The 19,245-nt window shown below is 47.2% G+C and overlaps 1 protein-coding gene across 3 annotated transcripts in view; it reads right to left on the reverse strand.

Moving 5' to 3' along the window:
* Window positions 1-19,245, reverse strand: part of GAL3ST1 (galactose-3-O-sulfotransferase 1) — a 284,432-nt gene that overhangs the window by 101,609 nt on the left and 163,578 nt on the right. Inside the window, exon 1 of one of the 3 annotated variants that reach the window (XM_078667250.1) lies at window positions 14,200-14,432. The exons of the other annotated variants lie outside the window; for them this stretch is intronic. The gene's annotated coding sequence lies outside the window, so the exon portion shown is untranslated. Of the gene's footprint in view, window positions 1-14,199; window positions 14,433-19,245 lie in introns of those variants that run through there. 3 annotated transcript variants of the gene reach the window in all.

The raw sequence follows: 19,245 nt of genomic DNA on the forward strand, positions 1-19,245 counted from the left end.
GTGGTGGATGTGGTGGTGGTGGATGTGGTGGTGGTGGATGTGGTGGTGGTGGATGACGTGGTGGTGGATGTGGTGGTGGTGGATGTGGTGGTGGTGGATGTGGTGGTGGTGGATGTGGTGGTGGTGAATGTGGTTGTGGTGGATGAGGTGGTGGATGAGGTAGTGGTGGATGTGGTGGTGGTGGATGTGGTGGTGGTGGATGTGGTGGTGGGTGTGGTGGTGGATGTGGTGGTGGTGGTGGATGTGGTTGTGGATGTGGTGGTAGTGGATGTGGTGGTGGATGCGGTGGTGGATGTGGTGGTTGTGGATGTGGTGGGTGTGGATGTGGTGGTGCTGGGTGTGGTGGTGGTGGTGGATCTGGTAGTGGTGGATGTGGATGTGGTGGTGGATGTGGTGGTGTGCACATACAGATCAGGCAGAAACAGTGCAACGTTTTGTTTCCTCACACATCTGGTACTGGATGGCAATAGCAAAGCAAGTTTCCCACTTTCACAGAAGGCAGCAAGTGTAATCCTCCATGCCCACCAGAACAGATCCAGAAGAAAACACTAAAACAAGCTTTCATTACTCACACAACATGTACAGTTAAGGCATGAATGACATACAGATTAAAGACAGATCACTTGAGCGGGAGCTTAACTCACTGAGGGGAATCTATGGGTGGAAGAGTAAGGGAATATGAGTTCTGCCATAATTCCCACAAAGTAATATTCCACATCAATATCTTGAGTCGCACAATTTCCACATCTTGAGAAGTCACCATTAACTCGTACGACATTGTAATTTGGAGCAGCCCAACAATACTACACCGATACACAGGTGGGACGCTCTTTAAAAATGTTTTGAATGCACACGCGGCATAACAGGTGTGATGCACCCGTTCAAAATGCCGCGAGCCGCCAGTGACAACACTGACATTAAAGCCAACTCCCCTTTTCTGAGTGGAACACAATTAATTTCAATTTCAGAAATAACGTGCTAGACATTTTCCCCATAAAACTTTAATTAATCCCCTGTATCATACGCCCCCGGCACCCTCTTTTCCTTCCCAACGCGGCACTTGTGCTCCACGCAGCACGTGCACACGTGCGCAGTAACTGAAACTGCTGTCGGAGTCTGACTCGGACTCAGCTTCACCCAAGGCAATCCTTCCCAGCAATTAAATGGGTGGTATAAAGGTTCCAAGCAAATCGGGTGGAGAAGAGCATTAAGAGAAGTTGAGTCATGAGGTTACTTATCAATGACGAATTGATATAATACATCGCACATTGTGCAAACTGCTTCGACAGGAAGTAGTTGTAAAAAACACGCATTCCAAGACATGTCCTTATTATCCGGAAAAGTCAGTTCAGTTTGAATGAATCAGAACTTAAGGGAAACAGCATTTGACATGCTACTATGGAACAAGATGTGAGGGTTTCACTGTACAAGTGAATGTAAACTACCTCCATGGGAGCTTTTAAGAAGGAGACGTTATAATGGGCGACGTCTGGCACAATAGGACGAAAATAGATCACTACTGGGAATGCGTGTCTGTGAAATTAAATCTAAGAATGTCTCAGAATAAAATGTTAACCATCCAAAAATTAAATACAACAAACGCCCAACTCAAATGCTGTGAATCACAGAAATGTGAATCACTGAAATGCAAACCTCATGTGAGCAGCACAACAGGAAACAATTTATGATGGGAACAAAGCACCAATTCACCTAAACTATTAAATGTACAAAAAGTTCGTTCAAATGACCTTGCATGAAAGACAAATCAAGATGATGGACTTTCGAAAACTCCCTTTCATATCATAAGCACATTATTCTCTTCAAGGGAACAAAACGGTCACTTAGAGCGCCTGATTATACTTGAGAAAATGGAGACTCATTTAAAAGACGTACTTAAATTAGGAAATGAATCCGACAGCAGCACAGGGATATTGCAAGGATACAAGTAGGGCACATAAATATCATGAAAATGAGAGAGGATAATAAGCACCGCTGTGCTGGCAAGAATGCATTTGACTTAATCAATACTGGTGTGCACGCAATGAGACAAAACCTCAACATATTAGCCTGCTGCATATGATCAAAGCATGCCGCTCATCCAGTCCAAGTTTTTGCTTTGCCTTCAGGGACACAGTCCTGGTTGTTCAACAACAAAAAAATTATCAGGACTACAATTACCAGAATGCAGAGAAAAATACTGGACGAACTACTGATAGATAGGCCTGGGAAACTTGAGAGTTCAGTGGTAAAAGCATTTCATGAAGGGCAAGTCCATGCAAGCCAATGAATCAGAAAAGGATATGCGAGTCCTCCTCTTCGCGAGAGCGCGTGCTGCAGTCCGTCCAGAGCTCGCGCCGCCAGCCTGCGACCAGGAAGTTAGGCAGGCCGGGCGGGACAACCAGAAACAGGAAGTAGGAGGGCAGGAGCCTACCCCGCCTCCCACGGAAGAGCCGCGTTTGTTTGGAGCACCGGAGCAGGCAGGAGCCTACCCTGCGCCCCGGTGCCGAAGGAGGGAGGAAGAGTCCTGCTGCCGGGCCCTGCAGCTGCCGATGAGAGAGCCGCCGCACCAAGGAAGCCGGTGAGTGGGGCTTCGCCTTGTTGCTGAGCTGCGAGGGCGGGGGGCATGTGTGTGTGTGCGCGCGCGTGCGGCGGCAGCGGGGGGCTGTGTATGTGTGTAAGCGTGCGTGCGTGTGTGTATGTGTCTTGGAGTCTGTGTGTATGCATGTGTGTGTGACTGTGGGGGGGAGGGGGTGTGTGTGAGCGAGTGTCTGTCTGTCTGTGTATATGCGCGCGCATGTGCATGGCGCGGGACGGAACGTGCGAGTTCGCGCACACAAATCCGGCTTTCAAGCTCGTAACACCCTCTTGTCCTTCCTTCCCCCGAGACAGGCAACATTAGGTCTCCAGCTGGACGCATCCTTTGGATGCTAACTCCAGCTCGACCTAAAAAGGACTTCTATCTACTTTTGTTAGTTTACAACACCTACAGGTGCATTCCAAAAACATTCCAATTGTACTAAAAGCCGGAAAAAACCTGCTCACAAATTAAATGTGCATGTCAATATTGTGTAGAGATGAGGCACGGACAGGGTTGGAGTAGGATTAAAAATAGGCCCGGGCACACTAAAAAAAGTGGTCCACATTTGCATATTGCCTTTCTGGAAAACACTGCTTCGGCGAAATTTTATTTTTAAAAAGGGGGGGGAGAGGTTTAAAAAAAAATGCACGGATTAGTTTATGCTGGTGAAACACACCCGAAAACAAGTCAGGCCCCCTGCCCCGCTCAATATGCATACATTCATGTGCCTGCCTGGTCAGCGAGAGAAAGGGAGTGACACCTCTGCCGTTGATAAAAGGGAGGTAGTGGGCACCCATCTGCCTCCTAAAGGCCACTCAGGCACCCACTGGTCCTCTGGCAGCATCAAACAACGCAGAAAACGCCTAAATCACTCCCCCAGGCTGCTCAAAAAAGTATCGAACAGCTGGGATTCGGATACCGGCCACTCGGGCATTGCCCGAGTGCCCTCGTTACCAAACCGACCCTGGGCACGGAACAAAGAAATAACCGCCAAATAGAACTTTTGTATTATTATATATAATTTTTGGATTATATTGCTGCCTGGTTACAAAATATTTTGTTTTAATCAACGTGGTTGGCTGGAGCACAAAACAATAGACCTGTTGGCTTGCCAAAAAACCGAGGGGACACATGCCTTAGCCCTCCGTTTACCACATTCCTTTTAATTCAGATTCTGGAGTTGAGAATAACAGCCTGAAGATGTGTCATGAACAGCTATGCTCATTAATATACAAATTTGATTGCAAACTGCAACTAGTTGCAATTTAAAAAGGCTGGGGAGTTTTGAAGGATAGAGTAGGCTGTTCATATTGCAAGCTGGGAGAAATAAGGTCAGGTAACAACAAAAAAAGGATTGGGAAGCATCTACTTCGGATTTTTAAATCAAATGATTTTTTTTTTGGTAAAGCATCAGGTCTGTTCATTGTTGGCTCCAGCCAGCCATGTTGATTAAACCACAATATTTTATAACGAGGCAATATTATTGTTATCCTGCAAATGTAGCCAAATTTGGCTTCCGAGCCTTACAGCAGATGTTGTGGCCAGCGGATATATTTTTGCACCCTTAATGCCTTTATTTCTAGGCATGATTTGTATTCTCTTCCCTAGAGCGGAGAATCAGAGAGCCTATTCAGTAAAGTACCCTCAGGTGAGATTACCCTCTGCTGGGTAGTAATGGTGGTATCAGCATTCTGTATGAGTGCAAGAAGTTATTCCTAGCTTACAATTTAGTTAATGACAGCTGGTTGTTTTTCTGACACTACTCCATTCAGGCCACGAGATTATCTCATTAGAAGCAATAAATATCGACATTTTTACCTGGTATTGTTTCCTGTACTGGGAAAGACCATGCCATGCCCCAAGGTGGGATATATGTTGATAACACGCATACTTTTAGCACGCAGACCATTACCACGCAATTTTTACAACGCAGGACACTTTACCACGAATACCTTTACAACGCAATACACTACAACGCAGGTACTATTACAACGCATACCATTACAACGTAAGTATAGGTAAGTGTATAATATGTTAAAATAATGTAATTATTAATAATATTTTTTTAATTAATAAATTATTTTTTTAATATTAAATATTTTAATTAATTAAATTAATTTTTATTTATTAATTTGTAAATATATTAAAAATACCCCTGTACCCCAAAACACAAACCAAACCCTGAAACCTAAAAATACCCCTGTACCCCAAAACCCAAACCCAGTCCTGAAACCTAAAAATACCCCTGTACCCCAAAACCCAAACCCATCCCTAAAACCTAAAAATACCCCTGTACCCCAAAACCCAAACCCGGCCCTGAAACCTAAAAATACCCCTGTACCCCAAAACCCAAACCCAACCCTGAAACCTAAAAATACCCCTGTACCCCAAAACCCAAACCCAGCCCTGAAACCTAAAAATACCCCTGTACCCCAAAACCCAAACCCAACCCTGAAACCTAAAAATACCCCTGTACCCCAAAACCAAAACCCAGTCCTGAAACCTAAAAATACCCCTGTACCCCAAAACACAAACCCAACCCTGAAACCTAAAAATACCCCTGTACCCCAAAACCCAAACCCAACCCTGAAACCTAAAAATACCCATGTACCCCAAAACCCAAACCCAGCCCTGAAACCTAAAAGTACCCCTGTACCCCAAAACCCAAACCCAACCCTGAAACCTAAAAATACCCCTGTACCCCAAAACCCAAACCCAACCCTGAAACCTAAAAATACCCCTGTACCCCAAAACCCAAACCCAACCCTGAAACCTAAAAATACCCCTGTACCCCAAAACCCAAACCCAGCCCTGAAACCTAAAAATACCCCTGTACCCCAAAACCCAAACCCAACCATGAAACCTAAAAATACCCCTGTACCCCAAAACCCAAACCCAGTCCTGAAACCTAAAAATACCCCTGTACCCCAAAACACAAACCCAACCCTGAAACCTAAAAATACCACTGTACCCCAAAACCCAAACCCAACCCTGAAACCTAAAAATACCCATGTACCCCAAAACCCAAACCCAGCCCTGAAACCTAAAAGTACCCCTGTACCCCAAAACCCAAACCCAACCCTGAAACCTAAAAATACCCCTGTACCCCAAAACCCAAACCCAACCCTGAAACCTAAAAATACCCATGTACCCCAAAACCCAAACCCAGCCCTGAAACCTAAAAGTACCCCTGTACCCCAAAACCCAAACCCACCCTGAAACCTAAAAATACCCCTGTACCCCAAAACCCAAACCCAGTCCTGAAACCTAAAAATACCCCTGTGCCCCAAAACACAAACCCAACCCTGAAACCTAAAAATACCCCTGTACCCCAAAACCCAAACCCAACCCTGAAACCTAAAAATACCCATGTACCCCAAAACCCAAACCCAGCCCTGAAACCTAAAAGTACCCCTGTACCCCAAAACCCAAACCCAACCCTGAAACCTAAAAATACCCCTTTACCCCAAAACCCAAACCCACCCCTGAAACCTAAAAAAAACCCTGTACCCCAAAACCCAAACCCAACCCTGAAACCTAAAAATACCCCTGTACCCCAAAACCCAAACCCAATACCCCTAATAAATGTTTTTAAAAAAAGATAAACTTACCTATACTTACGTTGTAACGGTATGCGTTGTAATAGTATCTGCGTTGTAGTGTAATGCGTTGTAAAGGTATTCGTGGTAAAGGGTCCTGCGTGGTAATAGTTTCGTTGTAAAAGTATTTCGTGCTAAAAGTTGCGTGGTAACAGTTACATACCCCCAAGGTGTCGAGTGGTTTGTGCCAGCAGACTGTGTCTCCCCTTCAGGAATGGTAGGCATTTAACTACTGGAAGAATTTTCCATTTACCATCAGTGGTAAAATTATCTCAATTTTCAGAATGAGACCTCTGATATTATCCAATAGGTTATAGGTCAAATGTACAGTCATGTCACAAATAGCCTGTGCAAATTGTGCATTTACGAGGCTCTCCTACTCGGGAGAGCCTCGTAAATGGCAGGCAATCATGGCAGTTAGATTCGCAAACCTGGGAGGGATAATTGGCATGCTACCAAATTTGGATAGTTGTGCGCACGATGAGTTTGGAGACCCCGGCTTGAGGGATTATGACAAATAGTTCAGGTGTAATAAGGCCACTAGACCCACAATGGGGTGGGATCAGATCGATGGGAACACGATTGCACCACATGAAACCGCAGAAGGCAGAGGCCTTCGCAAGACAGCCCTTTCTGGCAGGTTCAGGGGCAACTGCAATTTGGGGGAGAGCAAAAAAGGGGTCATGCTGGGACTTCAATAAAAGATCTTGCTCCAGAGCCCCAGGGACTTGCAAGTTCAAGCACTGTTGTACTTTCTGTAGCCTACCCTCACACCCTGAGTTCAAGTGTTTTTAAAAGACAAAGGTAAGGGGACCCAAAAACATGAATGAGCACCCACTATTGGTCAAGGCACCCTCCCCGATTAACTGGCAAGCAATAGTGTCATGGTTGAACGTTTACAGCAACACAGCAGCAGCACATTCTTTGTATGAGGGTTTTAAGAATGGCTTCATGATCCTGGCTGAGGGTTGTGTGGGCGCGACATATTGCAAAAAAACAGCAGTCATTAAGGATAATTTTAGAATTGGCAGAAATAAAATTGTGAAAGAGAAGAATTTGGGGAGGGTGGCAGGTCCTTTTGATTCCATTCCTTTGGATTATTTTGAATGTTCCCCCTTGGGGCTAATCCATGAAAAAAGACCTGGGGTAGTGCTGTCTGATACAAACCTTATCTGCACCTAGAGGTCAATCGGTCAATGAGGCTATCGAGCGGACACCGTAAACAGTTAAGTATCCCTTGCTAGAACAGGTAATTACAATGCTCCAGGAGCTGGGACTTTACTGGCATATGGGGATATAGAATCCCCCTTTAGACTCTTTCCGGTGCACCCTGAGGACTTTCATTTATTGGGTTTCCAATTTGAGGGTGTCTTGCCTTTGAAAAATGTATGCACATGGGCTGTTCAGTCTCTTGTGCTCACTTCAGGAGGTTTAGTAACTTCTTGGAGTGGGTATTTAGACAGATATCAGGATAACAGTGGGCACTGCATTATTTGGATGACTTCCTTTTCCTAGGCTCATCTGGAATGGAGGAGTGTGGGAGGGCTTTGGAATGGTTCCAGGAATTGATGGGTATATTCGGGGTACCGATGACACAAGCAAAGACCTGTGCACCAGAAACCACAATTGAATTCCTGGGGATAGACCTGGATTCCAGGGAAGGTGTATCCAGTCTACCACAGGAGAAGGTCAGGGTGTTCATGAGGGCGCTGGAGTAATGTCTTGAAGACGATAAGATGACACTACATCAGTTACAGGTGGGAGTGGGCTAGTTGAATTTTGCACTCCGTATCATACCCATGGCCCACCCATTTTCTAGGTCCATCACGCAGGCCATGTCTGGTCTGAAGTTGAGGTTCCATCAAACTAGATTGTCAGCTGAGATTTGCCAGGACATGAGAATTTAGGAAGCATTTTTGAAGGATTTTAATGGGATAGTGGTATGACCAAGCTCCGCCAACCAATAAGGTCTGTTGCAGATTCTGCAGGCAGACAGGCTTTGGCACCATTTTTGGGGCACCTTAGTGGGCACAGCAATGGACAGGAGACTGAGTGGAATCTGTTTTGGTGTCGAACATCGGTTTCCTATAGCTCTTTCCCATGTTGGTGGCCCTCCAAATATGGACAGAGCAGTTCCACAATCAATCAGGGTTATTCTGGCCAGACAACAGTGGTGGAATGCATTAATCAGCAAGCAGCCAAGTGTAAGATGCTCTTGAGATTATTGAAAGAAATACTACTGCTATGATTGAGACTGTATGTTGATTTCATATCAAAACATGTGCCTGGTGTATTGAACAATACTTAAAATGCTTTATCTTGTTTCAAGATGCAGGCTTTCAGGTATCACCACCCAGAAGCAGTGGAGTTCCCGTCACAGTTCCTGTATCAATTATGGAGGCTTGGGGCCAAGTTCTATCAGACCTCATTGCAGCCAGTTTAGTGCCCAGGACAAACCGTGCCTTTGAAGGGGCCTATGCACGTATCGCAGGTTTCATGAAGTAAAATGGGTGTGAGGGTGGTTTACGCCCGAGTCAGTAATCGCATTCCTAGAGTCCCTGAAAGAGGAGGGGCATGCTGTGTCCTATGCCAAGTGACACATGGTAGAAATTACCTTTTTTGCAAAGATGCTGAAGTACACATATGGGATAAAAGCATTCATGGTGCAAAGGGCACTCAAGGGCTGGCAGTGTTTCGAGGGGTGTAGACAAGACTCTAAGCACCCTATAGACACAGTGAAACTTGCAAATATCATGGCCAGCATTGACAGGGTGTGCAGATCACCAGATGAGGTTTGCCTTTTTAGGCTTTCTCACTGCCATTTTACGGGGCATTGAGGGTGGGCAAGCTGGTAGCAAAGAGCAAAAAAGACATGAGGTTTGGTGAAACTGGCAAATATCATGGCCAGCATTGACAGGGTGTGCAGATCACCAGATGAGGTTTGCCTTGTTATGCTTTCTCACTGGCATTTTACAGGGCATTGAGGGTGGGCGAGCTGGTAGCAAAAAGCTAAAAAGGCATGAGGGTTGGTCAGCAGCAAATGGATTCTCAGTGGCCATCTGGCTCCGTGTTGGTCCCCATTGCCCATTCTGAGACTGACCAAATGGGTAGGTTGACCACATACTGTTTCACCGGGCCCCAGGGAATGAGTGCTGTCCGCTGCCGAATCTGTAAGCCTTTATGGCCCACCAGGTACAAGAGACTGTAGGCCCTCTTTTGGTACCACTCACAAGGTTTCAACTTGCCAAGGTGCCCAGCTGGGCTCTGGTGTCTGCAGGTTTGGATTCTGCAGACTATAGCTCCCAATGATTTTTGAATTGGCGCAGCAACCGCTGCGGCAAGCATGGGATGGTGGCATAGGCCAGTGAAAATCTGATTGCTACAAGCGCTACGTGAGATTGAGCATGTTATGACTTTCCCATTCCTTACTATATTCTCCTGTCAACACAGGTGGAGAAGATGTAACGTGATGTGGCCACTGGATGCTTCATTGCCTCCGTGACTACACATTGCGAGCAAAGAAAGCCGGACATCAGCTGACTTTCTGCTGACAAGTTGGGGCTATGCATGGCCCACTAGAGAACTGCATTGGACAGAATGTCGCCCCAGATGTTTCTGCTTTCAGGGATTTTAATCAAGCATCTAGGAGGCAATGATTTGATGGAGCTCGGCCGGAAATACTTTTTTGCACTGATTGTCTCCGAAATGTATTGGCTTTCAAAGAAGTTTCCAGAGGCCATAATCGCGTGGTCCAACTTTGTTCCGAGGCTGAGTTAAAGAGATGGTAAGTCAGTCAGGGCTCTCAATGAGTCAGTGAAACAATTGAACCGGACAATGAGTACGTTGTTTAGGACAGCTCGTTTGTCAGCCTTACCTCATGGGTGCATCAAGGGTGAGCAATTTTTCTTACAGGATGGAGTGCACCTGTCGAAAGAGGGTAATGCAATGTTTCTTGAGAATTTGCTGGCCTGGCTAGGCCAACGTGCACTGGGCGGGGGCGGCGATAGAAGGTGAACCAAACTGGCCTGTGGCGGGTGAGGTCATGATTGGTGGGGACACTTGCAGACCCTTTACTGCATTCTTTTTTGTACCAAATTAACATCTGACTCACTGGACCCTCCAAATGGGTGCTGGCACCATGTTCAAAGGAGGTTGCAGGGGTGCAGGAGGTTTGGGGTGGTCGCTGACACGCGGTCCTTACCAATCAACCATCTGCGCATGCGTATTTGGTGCAAGCAAGCACTGACCCATGGGGGAACGAGGGACTTAGGTGTAGGGGGGGCCTTCGGTAGATATCCTAAGGGAAGCCGGAACCCCTGCACAAGAGCTCCCTAGGCAGGTGAGCTCCCGGTATGGTTGAGGGAAGGTGGGGCCCTCCCATAAGGAGGGCCCCACCTTCAACGGAGTGCTGATACCAAGTCGAAAGGAGGTTGCAGGTGTGCTGAGGGTTTGGGGCAGTCGCTGACATACGGTCCTTACCTATCAACCCTCAGCACATGCGCATTTCTGCGTAAGCTATCACTGGCCCTTAGGGGATGAGGGTCTTGGGTATGGGGGTGCCTGCGGTAGGTATCCTAAGGACAGCCAAGCATCCTGCAGGGAACTCCCAAGGCGGGAGAGCTCCCGGTACAGGTGAGGGAAGAAGGGCCTTCCCATAAGGAGCACCCCTCCTTTGGACGTGGGAGGAGTAAGAGGAAGCATCACAGAACCAGTCATGATCTCATTCAGAACAGTATTTATTTTGTTGATTGCACATGAACAGACTAATTATGGTTAGGTGATTCCCATGAATTATAGTCTCTGTTAACGCTAGGTAGCACTTGTGAACAAGATGTAAATAATGTGGTTACTGTCCAAAATTCAGGATGACACTGTTGTATGTGTGTAAATAATAAATAAGGACAGGGGTCTTAGGACCCCTAACCCAAATAGATGGTCTCATAGCGTAATCTGTGACGCTGATGTTGTAAGTAATGGCAAGCACCCATGGGACATTGGCGACTACCTGGCCATTCAATATTTGGTGACCTGCTTGTCTGTGTTCAACGAGACCGATGTATTGTTAAATTACAATACAAAATGTCCAGTTACAGGTGGTTGCAGAATGACCTGCCTAATGATTTTTAGTTATTTAGGTTGCTTTTTGCAAGCTGCTACTACTGACTATAAACACAGTGAGTTTTTTGCCCTACAGTTTGAGTTGAACATAATATTGCAAGCCTTTAGTCTCATCACGGGTAAATGAATACATACTCTGACAGCTCTCCAGCGCACTCTAAGAATTTGAACCAAGAGCCACAGTAGTGGCCACCGCGCATGCTCTGTCACACTTTCCAAGCACTGACACTTTAGCCTTGTGCATCATTACACTTTGGACAAATGGTGAAATAGACTAATGGCATTGGAAACCCACTATTTTGAACGAACAATTAGCCGGTGCTACTATTGCACTTTTCAAGACAGTCCTCTTAACATTTTTGCTCAGTCGAAGAGGTTTAATTGAGGCACACTGGGCACTGAACAGCACCAACAGCAGTGCTTAATTTAAGCGATAGTTTCCATTGCACTTAATTGCCTGAATCTGCACTTAGGTCAGTTGCCACATTGAGGCGATGTTTGTGTAACTCAAAGATAGCAGAAAACTGCTGTTGTTCAACGTACATTAACAACAACTAATACCTAATACCTACCATCCATGCCATTCTTAAAGCTTGGCGGCCTCGAACTGTCACACTAAAATGTGATGGTTAGTAGTTGTGTAACTACAGTGGCAATGCATTGTGCAAACTGCTGTGGCCTCCTGACAAGGGCCCCTGCACTTGTTTTTTTGTTGTTTTTTTTACAAATTAAGCACTGACAAAGGTTTCAATTAATTGTATTATGATTAATAAAAAGTCATCAACACAGGGTTGCTGATATGAAAGGCACAGAAGACCACTATCCCTGTGTTCGTATTCCAAAAAATTGAAAATAAATTACATTTAGATGAAACCACGAAAAAAGCTGTGGTATCCAGGTAACAACTATGTGTATTATATCACCTTCTCAAAACGTAACTTTTCAATTCGATTTACCAATAAAAACACTTAAAGCTTTAAGTGAAGCCAGTGCTTAATTTGAGCCAGTGGTTACCGGTGCTCAGCACCAGCACTTAATTGTCAACACCGGAGCTTATGACAGTCTGTGGAAAGGTGGCGCTGTCTGGCTAATTTAGAGATGACCAAAACAACAGTTAATTATTAATTCAATATGCATTACACAACGCTTTTTATGGCCGGGGCCCATCTGGCCTAAATAGCATCATCAAAAGATATATGCCCTCAAGGAACCTTAGGTCAGAAAATCGTAACCATCTCGTGGTCCTGAGGTTCAAAAGATTGAGGTGGGTGGGGAGAGCCTTCTCGCTGACTGCTGCCAAGGCGTGGAACTCTCTCCCGGTCTCCCTCTGGGGTAAACAAGAACACTCTGTTTTTCGTAACTCCCTGAAGACCTGGCTGTTTTCCTAAGAGCAGGGCTTAACCCCTTCGGTGCTGATGGCGGCTCCCGGCCATCATGAGTCACGGTGGGCGTGTGCTGATGACGGCCGAGATCCGTCATGACCACGTCCGCGATCGGAATGTCCAGCACCGGCACGGAATTCCAGCCGCGGCCAAGGTGTTAAGCATGATCTCCGAGGTTGTCTGTAGGTGACCTGTACACAAGCGCTTTGACGCCCTTGGGCTTAGTTTGCGCTATACAAATTGCTCATTCATTCATTCATTCATTCATAAAAAATTACTATTACCTGCCACCAAAGCTATTCTTATATCTGTGGGGACCTGGAATAGTCCAAATTGTGATACTTGGAGACGTGTGATGGGTAGTGGTCGTGTTGTTTCTATCATTGGCAGCATGGCAGGGGCAATGTGTGGTGCAAGCTGTGGTTGCCTCCTGACAAGAGCCCTGGCACTTGTTTTTTTACAAATTAAGCACTGCTTTGCCTGATAAAAGAAAACAATATCACAAATAAAACAGATTAAAACACATACAGAGGACCCCTGTAAAACCTAAAAAACGCATGGTGTAAAGCGTCAAGTGGAAACCAAGATTTTGAATTGTGGTAAATTATAGGACCACATAAGAAAACACTAGAAATTAACAGAGTCAAAGCATCGAATTGCCAAAGCCATTATACTACATTAACACTGGGGTATATTCATGACTCGTTCCAGCCTTAGCATTTATCCTGCACTAATATAGCGCCTGTATTCCTTTTACTATCCCTCGGGGAATATTCAGAGATGCAAACTTACTCCATAATAAAGCGTATCAGATTTCATCCAACGCATTAGAAAGAGTTGTTTATTCCACATACGGAGTGATTGAACTTTTGGACGCTTACATACCTGTCGGATATTGTAAAATAAACCATCTTGCATGCAATCAGTATGTATTGAAAATATTGTATAAAATACTCAAATACATTAGATGGTTCGGTGTATAATCAGATGGGTGTATATGGCATGACTATTCAGTAATATCACTTTACGACATCATAAATGTGCAATCTATTTTAATACATAAGATAGAATTTATTTCATGTCCAAATTGACTACATTTCCTGAAACTCACACAGTGAAAGTTAGAAGGTGTAAAACAAACAGCTAGTAATGCATCTATGAATATTATTAGAAAATACAGATTGCGGAATATATGCATGTTCCCACGTGATTGACCTTGCCAGGGGGGTTGAGCAAAGAGAAGACAAGCATAAAGCAGACATTTTCAGATACTCCTACACAGGTGCAGCCAGACAGATCTCTGCTCTGAGGAGAGGAGATTGCAGCCCAAACACCCAGACAGACCCCCAAAGAGAAGAGCATCTGCCAATGGCGCCCCCCAGTGGCCCCTGCATAAAAGAAGTGATTCCTACTTCATGTATAGGATTCAGGGATCAGGCACTGAACTAAGTGCCACAAAAAGCCCCCTGACCTCACAGCACTTGAGTGAGTGAGGAGCCGGTGGCACGGTCTCCCTACTCACCTGTCTCACTCCTTCAGGCTCCTTCTGCGTTCCGGCCTGGAGGTGACTGCTTCACTTTAAGTTTGTCTTCCTGGGGCATCTCTTCTCTCGCCCTCTCCTGGAGCAGCACCCACTCCCTCGTGTTCCTGTCCAGGTCTGTGCTCTCTGTGCCTTCGGAGGTGTGAGTTCGCTGCCAGCGCACCTGCATCGTCACTGGGCCGCCCTCTGCAGCCCTCTCTGTGCTCTTTCCTTGTCCTGTGATCCTGCATTGCTTCTCCTATGCCCTTCACTTCCGAGTCCTGTGTCCTTTGTCAGCGTTCCGCTCTTTGCCCTGTAGTAACCTCTCTCTCGTGTAGTGGTGCTGCCTCAGTCAGTGAGTGTCCTGTGTTCTTTAATGCCCTCTGCTGCAGTGGTCTGTCCCTTCTGCTCCAGTGTCCTGAGGCATGCACTGCAGTGGCCCGTGCTCCACTGTCCCGTGCCCTGTGCTCCCCTGTCCCGAGTCGTGTGCTCCCCTGTCCTGCGCCTTCTGGTCCAGTGGCCAGTGACCTCTGTCCAATGTCCTTCTCTCTTTGCACTGTCGTCTCACTCCATCGTGCAGTGGTGCTCTCTCTGTATTATGTACTCCAGTGCCTCTATTCCATTCACCAGCAGACAGTGTGTCACACTCTGCCCTTTTCTCTCGGCCTTGTAGAGATTTGTCTTCTCTGTGCCACAATGTGCCTCTACCTTTTCTACCTCTCGTCCTCTTCCCCCATGCTAAGCTGGTATCTCTGTCCCCCCAGTGCTGTACAAAGCTATAGTGCCTATATCGTCAACACTCACCGAAGCATAGTAAGGTACTTATGACACACTGCAATTAATTATCACACCACACAAATGTTGTTGGAAAACAGTTTCGCTGCAGATTTATTTCGTACATGAAGTATGCCAACGTGGTGGGTTAACTTACGGGCGAATTCAAGGGTAGACAGGGGTGACTGACCTAAGGTGCCCTGCCCGCCTGATGAGCCATACTACACTGTGGCGAACCCAATCAGTGCTACCATTTATGTGGGGATTATCCCCCTTAAATACTGTGGACCACCAGTCCATGACTTTACTCACACCTTTTTAGGGGCGGAGCTTTGCAAGGCAAGCCCTCGGTTGCTCAGGCTTACAACCGCTTGAAGGACTTGCATGGTGCTGACTTTTTCATTCAGGGTCCTGCCGTTAAGACTCCTGGCATTTGGCATAGGGCCCCCCTATTGTGCTCCTGAAGAGGGTACCCCTATGTATCAATCAGCCCCCGGATCGCCCTGTAACTCCGCCTTCAACACAAAGTAACATATTAACACATACAGTACATTCCCCACTATCCCGCCAACACGCTGGACATGCAGTAGAGAGGGTGACTGCATGTTCATCGGGGGAAGCAAGAGGACGACCAGTGGTTGGGGGCAGGTATAAATATCTGACCCCCGCCCCTGCGTGCCGGTAAAGACCGGGCTAAGGCGCCCGAGATCTGGGCCCGTAGCAGCTAAGGTGACAACACTGGCTGCAACAACATCCTCTCTATGCCGGTGCGAAGCTCGCCAGGAGCAGTAAAGACTTGCCCTGGTTGCAATTGCAGACGTCAGTGGCCCCACACAAGAAAGCATGCCCGGAGGCAAGTAGTAGGAACAGGCGCCACCAGGAGGGAAAAGAACACTGCCCCCCAAAGGCCGTAAGAAATCACCAATGCCCGATGCAGCCTCCTGGCTCAAGGGCGCCACTCAACATAACAGAGAGGAAACAACAGCGTTAAGCATGGGCGCAAAATCCGTTCCGCTCGCGGATTTTGCGGATTTTTGGCAAATTCGCGATCCGCGAATTCCCGCAAATTTGCCGAAAATCCGCGAATCCGCAAGCGGAACGGATCCGGGGGGCAAAAGTTCAAGCTTCAACTTGTAACTATTTTAGAACGGCACCGGCAAGCTGCCAGCACCATTCTAAAATAGTTACTAAGTTAGCTTCAACAGGAAGCACTAATAGATAAAATGCAGGTGCTCGAGCACCTGCTTTATTTTATCTATTAGTGCTTCCTGATGAAGCTAACTTAGTAACTATTTTAGAATGGCGCTGGCAGCTTGCCGGCGCCATTCTAAAATAAAACAGGAGTGGGGCAGAGGGCAGAAGGTCACAGAGTGGGGCAGAGGGCAGAAGGGCACAGCAACGAGTGGGGCAGAGGGCAGAATGGCACAAAAACGAGTGGGGCAAAGGGCACAAGGGCACAACAACGAGTGGGGCAGAGGGCAGAATGGCACAAAAACGAGTGGGGCAAGGGGCACAAGTGCACAACAACGAGTGGGGCAAAGGGCAGATTGGCACAAAAACGAGTGGGGCAAGGGGCACAAGGGCACAACAACGAGTGGGGCAGAGGGCAGAATGGCACAAAAACGAGTGGGGCAAGGGGCACAAGGGCACAACAACGAGTGGGGCAGAGGGCAGAATGGCACAAAAACGAGTGGGGCAAGGGGCATAAGGGCACAACAACGAGTGGGGCAGAGGGCAGAATGGCACAAAAACGAGTGGGGCAAGGGGCACAACGGCACAACAACGATTGGGGCAGAGGGCAGAATGGCACAAAAATGAGTGGGGCAAGGGGCACAAGGGCACAAAAACGAGTGGGGCAGAGGGCAGAATGGCACAAAAACGAGTGGGGCAAGGGGCACAAGGGCACAACAACGAGTGGGGCAGAGGGCAGAATGGCACAAAAACGAGTGGGGCAGAGGGCAGAAGGGCACAAAAACGAGTGGGGCAGAGGGCAGAAAGGCACAAAAAAAATGAGAGGGTGGCAGTGATGAACCAGAGGGCGCATCGCGGTCTATCATAAAAAAAAACCACGAACACGCAAAGCACCCCGCGAACACGGCAAGAGCCCCGTGAACACGCAAAAATAAAAAAATTCGCACAAATTCGTGAATTTTGTGGATCGCGAATTCGCAAATCCGCAAATTCGCCCATACTTAGCGTTAACCAAGAGACCACGATGACAACCACAACATGACTGGACTGCGTGTCCAGTGGGGGCAGGTATAAATACCTGACCCCAACCCCTTGCGTGCCGGAAATGACCCAGCTAAGGCGCCAGATGTGGGGTACTGCCGTAGGGGGTCTCAGTGAGTGGAATGCGTGGTTGTGCCGGAATGCAGTACTAAGGTGGCCACCCTCTTAAGAGGGCACAATACGTGCGCTGCGGGCAGCTGCATTTCCTTTTTGTACCTAGAAATGTTACATTCATAGTTCTGTAGCAACTGTGTCCTGCCCCGTTTGTTCGCCGCAATTCCACCCTCTCTGGTCCACAGTTCTGTACCTTCTCCAGGACCGGACTGGCTGTAGGAGGCACTGGGCGTTTCCCCGGTAGGCCACTAGGGTGGGGGTCGATTTTGGGCCCCTGGGGGTCATTTTTGTTACCGGGCCGTTTTTGAAGCTTAGCTGCAAAATCGTCCCCTGTAACAAAATCGTCCGAAACCAACCCTGGCAAACAGCTCAGCTGCCCCCAGGGGGGCTGGCCGAGCTCTTTGATAGGGACAGTTTTGGTTCCCAGTCCGGCCCTGACCTTCCCTGTGTCCCACTGTTATTTTCCCTCACTATGACCCATGGTACAGACACCCCTGCGTGCCACTGTGCTCAGTGGCACAGCAAGGCCTTTTGCCGTGTGTGGCGGTCCCAGCTTTTGATGCCCTGTAGCACGTGGCAGCCGTAAGAGCATGGGGGTGGGGGGGGTGCTGCTGGCGATCAATTCCTGCGTTTGCTACCCGCACAGCCACAGGTAAGGGGGAGGCCAGGCCTGAAAACTAGTGCTTTCCGGGGCAGACCGCCCCCCAACCCTCCCCCGCTTGCTACGCCGCAGACTGTGATTTCCTCTTTCTGTGCCCCTCTGTATCCTGTTATGCTGTACCCTCTGCGTGACACTGTACTCTCTGTGCCTCTGTATGACCCATAGTGCGGACCCATCTGCTTCCCATTATGCTCTCCTTTCCCTGTGCCCCTGTGTATGCCAAGGTGTTGTACTTTCTGTGTCCCACTGTGCTTTCCCCTCACTGTGCCCCTCTGTATCGCGTAGTGTTATAACCTGTGTGTGCCACTGTACTATTCCCTCTCTGTCCCTCTCTATGACCCACAGCGAGCAACACCCTGCATCTCACTGTGCCCATCGATCCAGTGGCATAGTACCTCCTGCGTCCCACTTAGCTCTTCTCTCTCTGTGTACCTCTGTATCTAGAGGTGATTCACCCTCTGTGCCTCTCTGTATCCACTGGTGTTGTACCCCCTGTGTCCCTATTTGGCCTCCCCACGTCACAATTCAACATAATCTGTCCTGTACTTCTGCAGCGTTTCTCCCATCTCTATGCCCCGACCTGCTGCCTTCTCTGCCTTCTGCTGTGCAGTGACCTATTCTCTATGTCTGCCCTGTGCTCACCTCTGTGCTGCCTTCACTTTATTTGCTGAGGTGAGCTATCTGCATGGTGTTTGGATAATCAGTAACCCTAACTACTCCAAACTAAACCTCACATCAGATTGCATGTGTGGGTAGCAGTGCCTGGCTGTTGGTGGCTGGTGTAACTGTGCGTCCACGTATGTGTTAGACTATGCCTTCTATTCTCAAACGTATTTTAGAGTATGCAGCGTAGTACTTCTGTAGTACTTTTTACGTACCATTACAAGTCTTTGTGAATTGTCCCAAAACATCTAAAATTTGAATAAAAACAGAATATTCCTCTACCATTAGTACAAATAACAAACACTAGCAAAGCCAATAGGTATTGTCAATGAATCTATTGACTTTGCTGAGCTGGATCCATAAATAGAAATTTAAACAAGCATTTGCAATGCAATAGGTCTCGCATTAGGAAAGTTTGAGCTATTTGTCTTGTAAATGACACATTTTTTATTTGTGTGTTGGTTTTGAAAATAGCGAAATTAATAGCTTTGTCAATTACAATGCCAATAGTTATAACTTTCACAAATGTGACACCTATAGCATTTGTAATGCAACATGTTTTGTATTTACGTGACTTAGATGTATTGCTATTACAAATAACAATG

The sequence above is a fragment of the Lissotriton helveticus genome, chromosome 11, assembly GCF_964261635.1.
Source record: "Lissotriton helveticus chromosome 11, aLisHel1.1, whole genome shotgun sequence".
In the NCBI taxonomy this organism is placed as follows: domain Eukaryota; kingdom Metazoa; phylum Chordata; class Amphibia; order Caudata; family Salamandridae; genus Lissotriton; species Lissotriton helveticus.